This window comes from Oncorhynchus nerka, unplaced genomic scaffold (assembly GCF_034236695.1).
Source record: "Oncorhynchus nerka isolate Pitt River unplaced genomic scaffold, Oner_Uvic_2.0 unplaced_scaffold_1444, whole genome shotgun sequence".
In the NCBI taxonomy this organism is placed as follows: domain Eukaryota; kingdom Metazoa; phylum Chordata; class Actinopteri; order Salmoniformes; family Salmonidae; genus Oncorhynchus; species Oncorhynchus nerka.
This window is the reverse complement of record NW_027039876.1, coordinates 97105-109131: the sequence shown is the minus strand read 5'-3', so window position 1 is coordinate 109131 and position 12027 is coordinate 97105. Positions and strand designations below refer to the sequence as shown.

Here is a 12027-nt window from a genome sequence, read left to right as displayed (position 1 = left end):
GTCAGGGTTATAACCCCTTATAGAGAACACTGAGGTGAGCTGATGTCAGGGTCATAACCCCTTATAGAGAACACTGAGGTGAGAGGATGTCAGGGTTATAACCCCTTATAGAGAACACTGAGGTGAGAGGATGTCAGGGTCATAACCTATTATAGAGAACACTGAGGTGAGCTGATGTCAGGGTCATAACCCCTTATAGAGAACACTGAGGTGAGCTGATGTCAGGGTCATAACCCCTTATAGAGAACACTGAGGTGAGGTGATGTCAGGGTCATAACCCCTTATAGAGAACACTGAGGTGAGCTGATGTCAGGGTCATAACCCCTCATAGAGAACACTGAGGTGAGGTGATGTCAGGGTCATAACCCCTTATAGAGAACACTGAGGTGAGGTGATGTCACGGTCATAACCCCTTATAGAGAACACTGAGGTGAGCTGATGTCAGGGTCATAACCCCTCATAGAGAACACTGAGGTGAGCTGATGTCAGGGTCATAACCCCTCATAGAGAACACTGAGGTGAGGTGATGTCAGGGTCATAACCCCTTATAGAGAACACTGAGGTGAGGTGATGTCAGGGTCATAACCCCTTATAGAGAACACTGAGGTGAGAGGATGTCAGGGTCATAACCCCTTATAGAGAACACTGAGGTGAGGTGATGTCAGGGTCATAACCCCTTATAGAGAACACTGAGGTGAGCTGATGTCAGGGTCATAACCCCTTATAGAGAACACTGAGGTGAGAGGATGTCAGGGTTATAACCCCTTATAGAGAACACTGAGGTGAGAGGATGTCAGGGTCATAAACCCTTATAGAGCACACTGAGGTGAGCTGATGTCAGGGTCATAACCCCTTATAGAGAACACTGAGGTGAGCTGATGGCAGGGTCATAACCCCTTATAGAGAACACTGAGGTGAGGTGATGTCAGGGTCATAACCCCTTATAGAGAACACTGAGGTGAGCTGATGTCAGGGTCATAACCCCTCATAGAGAGCACTGAGGTGAGCTGATGTCAGGGTCAGAACCCCTCATAGAGAACACTGAGGTGAGCTGATGTCAGGGTCTTACTTGATAAGTTGAAGACATTTAGCTCCTGTTGAACTGTGGCCCGTCCTGGGTCTCAATGGGGGGGTTCTTCTTCCCCCGACGTATGCGGTGAACCCTCTTATGTGCTGGGGGTGTTGGCCTCGATGTTGTCGCCTGTGTTTTTCTAGTTGAAATGTTTTTAGTCACTGGGTCAAAGTTCTAAGGTCAACATGTAAAATAAGAGATCACGTTAGTTAAAATTTGATTTACTATTTGGTTTAATCAGCCCAGAAGATACTGACATGTTGATGAGCAAAAACAAATGAGTTGAAGAGACACATGCAATTGGTTACAAAAACATAATAGTAAATCGATGTTCAACCGATCTATAAAGACACTTACAATGACAATTCACAAACATTGACAAAGTACGAGCACACACAGATGGCCAGAGATGGCAAGGGATCTTGGTCACATTAAAATAGGATGACAAATACATCTAACCAACTATGAATCACTTTTTTCCAAATGTTGTTTACAGTTCAGTCATTTAGCAGATGTTCTTTTCCAGAGGGACTTGCAGGAGGAATAAGGTGCCTTACTCAAGGGCACATCGGCAGGTTTTTCACCTAGTCGGGTTGGGGATTCAAACCAGGGTCCTTTCAGTTACAATCTCAACAGCTAGGATGTCGGCCGCACCTTTCATCAACAATGGACACATGCATTTTTGGAAAAGTATTTTATTGCTATGTAATAACAAATGTACATAACAAGGTACAAATCAGTCATTCATTTAATAGTTGTGTGTGACTGACTGAGAAGTGTTTGCTAATTGTAGGAGTCAGGCTTCAGTATCCCTCTATACTTCATGTTTCTTCAAGTTCAGAAGCACCATGATAGAAACAACAATAAAAACAGTGACAAAGACATAAACCTTCCATAGATGTTGTTTAATGAACTGGTCTGTGGCCACCTTCAGTTTCACTCCAACAGCGATTCCAATGACCAACGTCAAGAATCCAACAGTAACCACCATCGGCCCACAATCTGGCTTATCAGGAGCTGTGACACACATACACACCAAGTATTAATCATTAAGAATCTGCTGCATTTTACAGTATTCAGCACATCTGTCATGTAATGATACTTGAAAGAATAAAAACAAAACAAGTGGTTATCTTTTACTTTGGCTTCAGGCATCTCTGTCAGCTTTATGTTCCCCATTCTGTTACACTACAATAGTAGAGTATCACTACTGAACTGTCCTCTCCTATAGGGAAGCTGTTAAACTACAATAGTAGAGTATCACTACTGAACTGTCCTCTATGATAGGGAAGCTGTTAAACTACAATAGTAGAGTATCACTACTGAACTGTCCTCTCCTATAGGGAAGCTGTTACACTACAATAGTAGAGCATCACTACTGAACTGTCCTCTATGATAGGGAAGCTGTTACACTGCAATAGTAGAGTATCACTACTGAACTGTTCTCTATGATAGGGAAGCTGTTACACTACAATAGTAGAGTATCACTACTGAACTGTCCTCTATGATAGGGAAGCTGTTACACTGCAATAGTAGAGTATCACTACTGAACTGTTCTCTATGATAGGGAAGCTGTTACACTACAATAGTAGAGTATCACTACTGAACTTTCCTCTTCTCTATTATAGGGAAGCTGTTACACTACAATAGTAGAGTATCACTACTGAACTTTCCTCTTCTCTATTATAGGGAAGCTGTTACACTACAATAGTAGAGTATCACTACTGAACTTTCCTCTTCTCTATTATAGGGAAGCTGTTACACTACAATAGTAGAGCATCACTACTGAACTGTCCTCTATTATAGGGAAGCTGTTACACTACAATAGTAGAGTATCACTACTGAACTGTCCTCTATTATAGGGAAGCTGTTACACTACAATAGTAGAGCATCACTACTGAACTGTCCTCTCCTATAGGAGAGGGAAGTTTGGGTTTTAATCACGGTAACGCATCACCTGAAGTCATCATGTTGTTGTACTTTTCCTCTGTTGTTTATCCTGAACTCAATTCAACTCAATGAAGAGGGTGTCTACAATAAAGCATAGAAATTAGACAATGAAGTGATGTTGTTTACCAGTTAAACAATGAAAATAGAACAGAATAAACATAAAACATAGAACAGAATAAACATAGAAAATAGAACATAATAAACATAGATCATAGAGAAGAATAAACATAGAAAATAGAGAAGAATAAACATAGAAAATAGAACAGAATAAACATAGATCATAGAGAAGAATAAACATAGAACATAATAAACACAGGACAGAAGAGAATAAACAGAACAGAATTAACATAGAACAGAATAAACACAGGACAGAAGAGAATAAACAGAACAGAATTAACATAGAACAGAATAAACACAGGACAGAAGAGAATAAACAGAACAGAATTAACATAGAACAGAATAAGCACAGGACAGAAGAGAATAAACAAAGAACAGAATAAGCATAGATCATAGAGAAGAATATACATAGAAAATAGAACAGAATAAACATAGATCATAGAGAAGAATATACATAGAACATAATAAACACAGAACAGAATTAACATAGAACAGAATAAACACAGGACAGAAGAGAATAAACAGAACAGAATTAACATAGAACAGAATAAGCACAGGACAGAAGAGAATAAACAAAGAACAGAATAAACATAGATCATAGAGAAGAATATACATAGAACAGAATAAGCACAGGACAGAAGAGAATAAACATAGAACAGAATAAACACAGGACAGAAGAGAATAAACATAGAACAGAATAAACACAGGACAGAAGAGAATAAACATAGAACAGAATAAACACAGGACAGAAGAGAATAAACATAGAACAGAATAAACACAGGACAGAAGAGAATAAACATAGAACAGAATAAACACAGGACAGAAGAGAATTAACATAGAACAGAATAAACACAGGACAGAAGAGAATAAACAGAACAGAATAAACACAGGACAGAAGAGAATAAACATAGAACAGAATAAACACAGGACAGAAGAGAATAAACATAGAACAGAATAAACACAGGACAGAAGAGAATTAACATAGAACAGAATAAACACAGGACAGAAGAGAATAAACATAGAACAGAATAAACACAGGACAGAAGAGAATAAACATAGAACAGAATAAACACAGGACAGAAGAGAATAAACATAGAACAGAATAAACACAGGACAGAAGAGAATTAACATAGAACAGAATAAACACAGGACAGAAGAGAATAAACATAGAACAGAATAAACACAGGACAGAAGAGAATAAACAAAGAACAGAATAAACACAGGACAGAAGAGAATTAACATAGAACAGAATAAACACAGGACAGAAGAGAATAAACATAGAACAGAATAAACACAGGACAGAAGAGAATAAACAAAGAACAGAATAAACACAGGACAGAAGAGAATTAACATAGAACAGAATAAACACAGGACAGAAGAGAATAAACAGAACAGAATTAACATAGAACAGAATAAACACAGGACAGAAGAGAATAAACAGAACAGAATTAACATAGAACAGAATAAACACAGGACAGAAGAGAATAAACAGAACAGAATTAACATAGAACAGAATAAACACAGGACAGAAGAGAATAAACAGAACAGAATTAACATAGAACAGAATAAACACAGGACAGAAGAGAATAAACAGAACAGAATTAACATAGAACAGAATAAACACAGGACAGAAGAGAATAAACAGAACAGAATTAACATAGAACAGAATAAACACAGGACAGAAGAGAATAAACAGAAGAGAATTAACATAGAACAGAATAAACACAGGACAGAAGAGAATAAACAGAACAGAATTAACATAGAACAGAATAAACACAGGACAGAAGAGAATAAACAGAACAGAATTAACATAGAACAGAATAAACACAGGACAGAAGAGAATAAACAGAACAGAATTAACATAGAACAGAATAAACACAGGACAGAAGAGAATAAACAGAACAGAATTAACATAGAACAGAATAAACACAGGACAGAAGAGAATAAACAGAACAGAATTAACATAGAACAGAATAAACACAGGACAGAAGAGAATAAACAGAACAGAATTAACATAGAACAGAATAAACACAGGACAGAAGAGAATAAACAGAACAGAATTAACATAGAACAGAATAAACACAGGACAGAAGAGAATAAACAGAACAGAATTAACATAGAACAGAATAAACACAGGACAGAAGAGAATAAACAGAACAGAATTAACATAGAACAGAATAAACACAGGACAGAAGAGAATAAACATAGAACAGAATAAACACAGGACAGAAGAGAATAAACATAGAACAGAATAAACATAGAACATGCAACATAATAAACATAGAACACAATAACATGTTAAACAGAACAGACTGTTTCACAATAAACAACGAGTCTATTGATTCACCCTTGCTTCAATCTAAGTAACATAATAAAAAATCCCCATTAAAATCCACCAGTTTAAGTTAAAGATACTGTATGTGTTGTTTTGCATGGACTGCTTCTCCATCTCAACACTGCAGAACATACGCACATCCAGGCACTTTCCGCGGGCATTGGAGTTGTAGCCAAATTCCTGGAAATGTGTGCCGCGTTTTCCTTTCTGTTTTCCACTGTTTCTCAATCTACCAAATCCGCCGAGATCGGACTTCAGCATCTGCGGTGGAGGAAGGTGGCCGAGATACAGCGATGTTCGTCAGACCATGAGGCATCGCGAAAACCGGTCTTCTCACTAAAACGGCTGTAGCGTCCGAAAGGTTTGGCCTACAAAAAGGTGTTCTTCGTTTTGCTCTACAACCCCCACAAGTGTTACCAGACTCGCCTGAAGTCAGTACCGCCGATGTGCCAACTTCTGTCTGTAGCGTCTGAATGGTTTGGACTACAAACTAATATGACTCCACTATGGAAAGGAGAGATTCTCACAAGCACGATGGTATGTGACGGGACTCATCTGAAGTAACTGGTACCATTTTTAAAAAATGAATGGAATTATGTAGCAGTACTTGGGACGTTAACGTGTATCCTATCATACACATTGTTCAGGTGTCCCCGATTCAAATAGATGTTTCAGAAAACTAAACCATTCAACACCTACCTGTTACTTTGTCCTGTCTGTCTCTGCTGCCTCAGTTGATGATATTGTGATGCTGAGGATTTAAGTTTCATTTTCCCTGACCTGAAACCAAGATGAGAGGCACCACCCCCATTCATAGTTCACTACTGCTTAGTGACAGATACAAACCATTACTAACACAGGATAATAACACAAACAGTACAGCTATGACTACACCAATCAGGAAGTCCCCTTCAGTCACAGTTTTTGTTCTAAAATGAATGGATGTGCAATATAACGTTATATTAACTTTGTTGCTTTTCTCATGTACTCACTATTTCCTCTTGTATTTGTTTGAGAGACCTGTAGTCACATGGTATATTAATATCATTCTGTTAGAGATCTGTAGTCACATGGTCTATTAATATCATTCTGATAGAGATCTGTAGTCACATGGTCTATTAATTTCATTATGTTAGAGAGATCGGTAGTCACATGGTCTATTAATATCATTATGTTAGAGACCTGTAGTCACATGGTCTATTAATATCATTATGTTAGAGAGATCGGTATTCACATGGTCTATTAATAACATTATGTTAGAGAGATCGGTAGTCACATGGTATATTAATATCATTATGTTAGAGAGATCGGTATTCACATGGTCTATTAATATCATTATGTTAGAGAGATCGGTAGTCACATGGTATATTAATATCATTATGTTAGAGAGATCTGTAGTCACAAGGTCTATTAATATCATTCTGATAGAGATCTGTAGTCACATGGTATATTAATATCATTCTGTTAGAGATCTGTAGTCACATGGTCTATTAATATCATTATGTTAGAGACCTGTAGTCACATGGTATATTATTATCATTATGTTAGAGAGATCTGTAGTCACATGGTCTATTAATATCATTATGTTAGAGAGATCTGTAGTCACAAGGTCTATTAATATCATTCTGATAGAGATCTGTAGTCACATGGTATATTAATATCATTCTGTTAGATCTGTAGTCACATGGTATATTAATATCATTCTGATAGAGATCTGTAGTCACATGGTCTATTAATATCATTCTGATAGAGATCTGTAGTCACATGGTATATTAATATCATTCTGATAGAGATCTGTAGTCACATGGTCTATTAATATCATTCTGATAGAGATCTGTAGTCACATGGTATATTAATATCATTCTGTTAGAGATCTGTAGTCACATGGTCTATTAATATCATTCTGTTAGAGAGATCTGTAGTCACATGGTATATTAATATCATTCTGTTAGAGATCTGTAGTCACATGGTATATTAATATCATTCTGTTAGAGATCTGTAGTCACATGGTCTATTAATATCATTCTGTTAGAGATCTGTAGTCACATGGTATATTAATATCATTCTGTTAGAGAGATCTGTAGTCACATGGTCTATTAATATCATTCTGATAGAGATCTGTAGTCACATGGTCTATTAATATCATTCTGTTAGAGATCTGTAGTCACATGGTATATTAATATCATTCTGTTAGAGAGATCTGTAGTCACATGGTCTATTAATATCATTCTGTTAGAGAGACCTGTAGTCACATGGTATATTAATATCATTCTGTTAGAGATCTGTAGTCATATGGTCTATTAATATCATTCTGTTAGAGAGACCTGTAGTCACATGGTATATTAATATCATTCTGTTAGAGATCTGTAGTCACATGGTCTATTAATATCATTCTGTTAGATCTGTAGTCACATGGTATATTAATATCATTCTGTTAGATCTGTAGTCACATGGTATATTAATATCATTCTGTTAGATCTGTAGTCACATGGTATATTATTATCATTATGTTAGAGAGATCTGTAGTCACATGGTCTATTAATATCATTCTGTTAGAGAGATCTGTAGTCACATGGTCTATTAATATCATTCTGATAGAGATCTGTAGTCACATGGTCTATTAATATCATTCTGATAGAGATCTGTAGTCACATGGTCTATTAATATCATTCTGTTAGATCTGTAGTCACATTGTATATTAATATCATTCTGATAGATCTGTAGTCACATGGTATATTAATATCATTATGTTAGAGACCTGTAGTCACATGGTCTATTAATATCATTCTGTTAGAGATCTGTAGTCACATGGTCTATTAATATCATTCTGTTAGATCTGTAGTCACATTGTATATTAATATCATTCTGATAGATCTGTAGTCACATGGTATATTAATATCATTATGTTAGAGACCTGTAGTCACATGGTATATTAATATCATTCTGTTAGAGAGATCTGTAGTCACATGGTCTATTAATATCATTCTGATAGAGATCTGTAGTCACATGGTCTATTAATATCATTCTGGAGCATTAGAGGGGCGTGTCCTTACAGGTGTTTACCTGGTGTTGTCTCGACAACTGGCACAAGGTCATTTGAGATAATACAAAGTTTAAATTCTTTGAGTTAAGAGACCCAGAAGGGAGGGAGGGTGATCTCACATACTTACTACGGCACCAGTCTAGGATGTGTGTAGTCTACATGTGATGGTTCACCTGATAGAGTCTAGGATGTGTGTAGACTACATGTGATGGTTCACCTGATAGAGAGAAGGACTGGAGCACACAGCTATAGGAATATTAGTTGAGTGTTTAGTTGACTTGCTGCATGGCTTTACACACACACACACACAAACCCTAAAACACCACAGTTGTGATTTCCTCATTCAGTAATAGTGTTTTCCATAACGTCCTCAGGGTGGAGTGATAACATTACTAGTTGTGAGAGTCTCCTTTTCCCCGGCTGAGCTGAGATGGACGTGCGTCTGAGTAAGTGGGGTGGAGTGATAACATTACTAGTTGTGAGAGTCTCCTTTTCCCCGGCTGAGCTGAGATGGACGTGCGTCTGAGTAAGTGGGGTGGAGTGATAACATTACTAGTTGTGAGAGTCTCCTTTTCCCCGGCTGAGCTGAGATGGACGTGCGTCTGAGTAAGTGGGGTGGAGTGATAACATTACTAGTTGTGAGAGTCTCCTTTTCCCCGGCTGAGCTGAGATGGACGTGCGTCTGAGTAAGTGGGGTGGAGTGATAACATTACTAGTTGTGAGTCTCCTTTTCCCCGGCTGAGCTGAGATGGACGTGCGTCTGAGTAAGTGGGGTGGAGTGATAACATTACTAGTTGTGAGAGTCTCCTTTTCCCCGGCTGAGCTGAGATGGACGTGCGTCTGAGTAAGTGGGGTGGAGTGATAACATTACTAGTTGTGAGAGTCTCCTTTTCCCCGGCTGAGCTGAGATGGACGTGCGTCTGAGTTCTGAACTTTCCTTGACTTCCTTATTTCTTAATATTAAACAATACTAAAGATTGAGAAATCACTAAATATCCTGTTGTAGTGCCTTGCTCAGGACAAACTCCACCGTGGAGAATGTTACATAACAGAACAAAACTCCAATAACTACATTTCCTTCCTCACCAGCCCGTTCCACTGGGGGAGAACCCAGAGGAGTATCAGCTAAGGATCATGGGAGATAGAGTCCAGAGACAAGTGCTGACTTCCTACAAAGAGGAGCTGGTCAGAGCTGCACAGAGTACTCCTGTGTTTCAGAGACCTACAGTGGGTGAGTGACTCATCATAAAGCCACATACTACATTCCATATTGGCCCCTATATATCTGATATGATTTAGGTCTGTAATGGTTTGGTTAGTATTTAGTCAGGGTAATCTGATCCTAGGACAGCCATTAGGACCAGTATTAAAGCTATACTGTAGTTCCACATTACTCTGTAATGGTTTGGTTAGTATTTAGTCAGGTAATCTGATCCTAGGACAGCCATTAGGGCCAGTATTACAGTTGTACTGTAGTTCCACATTACTCTTTAATGGTTTGGTTAGTATTTAGTCAGGTAATCTGATCCTAGGACAGCCATTAGGGCCAGTATTACAGTTGTACTGTAGTTCCACATTACTCTTTAATGGTTTGGTTAGTATTTAGTCAGGTAATCTGATCCTAGGACAGCCATTAGGGCCAGTATTAAAGCTATACTGTAGTTCCACATTACTCTGTAATGGTTTGGTTAGTATTTAGTCAGGTAATCTGATCCTAGGACAGCCATTAGGGCCAGTATTACAGTTGTACTGTAGTTCCACATTACTCTTTAATGGTTTGGTTAGTATTTAGTCAGGTAATCTGATCCTAGGACAGCCATTAGGGCCAGTATTACAGTTGCACTGTAGTTCCACATTACTCTTTAATGGTTTGGTTAGTATTTAGTCAGGTAATCTGATCCTAGGACAGCCATTAGGACCTGTATTACAGTTGCACTGTAGTTCCACATTACTCTTTAATGGTTTGGTTAGTATTTAGTCAGGTAATCTGATCCTAGGACAGCCATTAGGACCTGTATTAAAGCTATACTGTAGTTCCACATTACTCTTTAATGGTTTGGTTAGTATTTAGTCAGGTAATCTGATCCTAGGACAGCCATTAGGGCCAGTATTACAGTTGCACTGTAGTTCCACATTACTCTGTAATGGTTTGGTTAGTATTTAGTCAGGTAATCTGATCCTAGGACAGCCATTAGGACCTGTATTAAAGCTATACTGTAGTTCCACCTTACTATGTAATGGTTTGGTTAGTATTTAGTCAGGTAATCTGACCCTAGGACAGCTATTAGGACCTGTATTACAGTTGTACTGTAGTTCCACCTTACTCTTTGAAAACATACAGTATGTGAACATTTCCATACCTTGATTGCCTCTATCCATTTCTGCCAGGCCCCCTTCATAGGTCAAGAACACTCAACTGAACTATTCTGATGTATATAGATGGAAGGGCTTTGGTGATGGATCATGTATCGTGATGCAATTATAAAACTTTAATTATGAATAATTTGGAAGTGAATAAAAGCCCAATTTTTTATTTTTTTATTTTACTAGGCATAAGTCTATCTCTAATGTATTACTTTGCAAAACAATGTTTGCTCATTAGGTCTACTTGGAAGTTTATACAATATTTTGTTAGCCTATAACCAGATTACAGTCTTCTATTTTAAGCAGGAGACATTTGCTTTCCAACCTGTGTTTTCCTGCGATTGTAGCCTACTATTGGGAAAGGTTTGCTCTGGCTGCATGCTGTTCACTGACAGATTTGCCGTGCGTTCCTGGGTTAGGTCTAGATGCCTTATGATTGGGCTACACAAACACAATCCACAGCTAGTCTATTGCTTAACGAAGCTATTGCTCCTCTGTGGCTAAATTATAGACCTGCTCCTGGTGTAGTATTCAGAATAATTGAATTTCTTTCTGAACAGACAGCAGTAATTTTATAACTTCGGCAAATGCATTTCAATTAATCAGGGGTGCTGCTCCTCCAGTACCTTCCCGCGGTATGATCAGGGGTGCTGCTCCCCCAGCACCTTCCCGCGGTATGATCAGGGGTGCTGCTCCTCCAGCACCTTCCCGAGGTATGATCAGGGGTGCTGCTCCTCCAGTACCTTCCTGCGGTATGATCAGGGGTGCTGCTCCTCCAGCACCTTCCCGCGGTATGATCAGGGGTGCTGCTCCCCCAGCACCTTCCCGCGGTATGATCAGGGGTGCTGCCCCCCCAGCACCTTCCCGCGGTATGATCAGGGGTGCTGCTCCTCCAGCACCTTCCCGCGGTATGATCAGGGGTGCTGCTCCCCCAGCACCTTCCCGCGGTATGATCAGGGGTGCTGCTCCTCCAGCACCTTCCCGCGGTATGATCAGGGGTGCTGCTCCCCAGCACCTTCCCGCGGTATGATCAGGGGTGCTGCTCCTCCAGCACCTTCCCGCGGTATGATCAGGGGTGCTGCTCCTCCAGCACCTTCCCGCGGTATGATCAGGGGTGCTGCTCCTCCAGCACCTTCCGCGGTATGA

The 12027-nt window shown here is 39.0% G+C and overlaps 1 long non-coding RNA gene across 1 annotated transcript; it reads right to left on the bottom strand.

Moving 5' to 3' along the window:
• Nucleotides 1-1281: 1281 nt before the first annotated feature.
• On the bottom strand, nucleotides 1282-6277 carry LOC135568679 (uncharacterized). The gene is made up of 3 exons (XR_010462707.1): nucleotides 6174-6277; nucleotides 3030-3103; nucleotides 1282-2089 (listed from the first exon to the last, which is right to left on the bottom strand). It is a non-coding gene; the product is annotated as an uncharacterized LOC135568679 (long non-coding RNA).
• Nucleotides 6278-12027: the final 5750 nt, after the last annotated feature.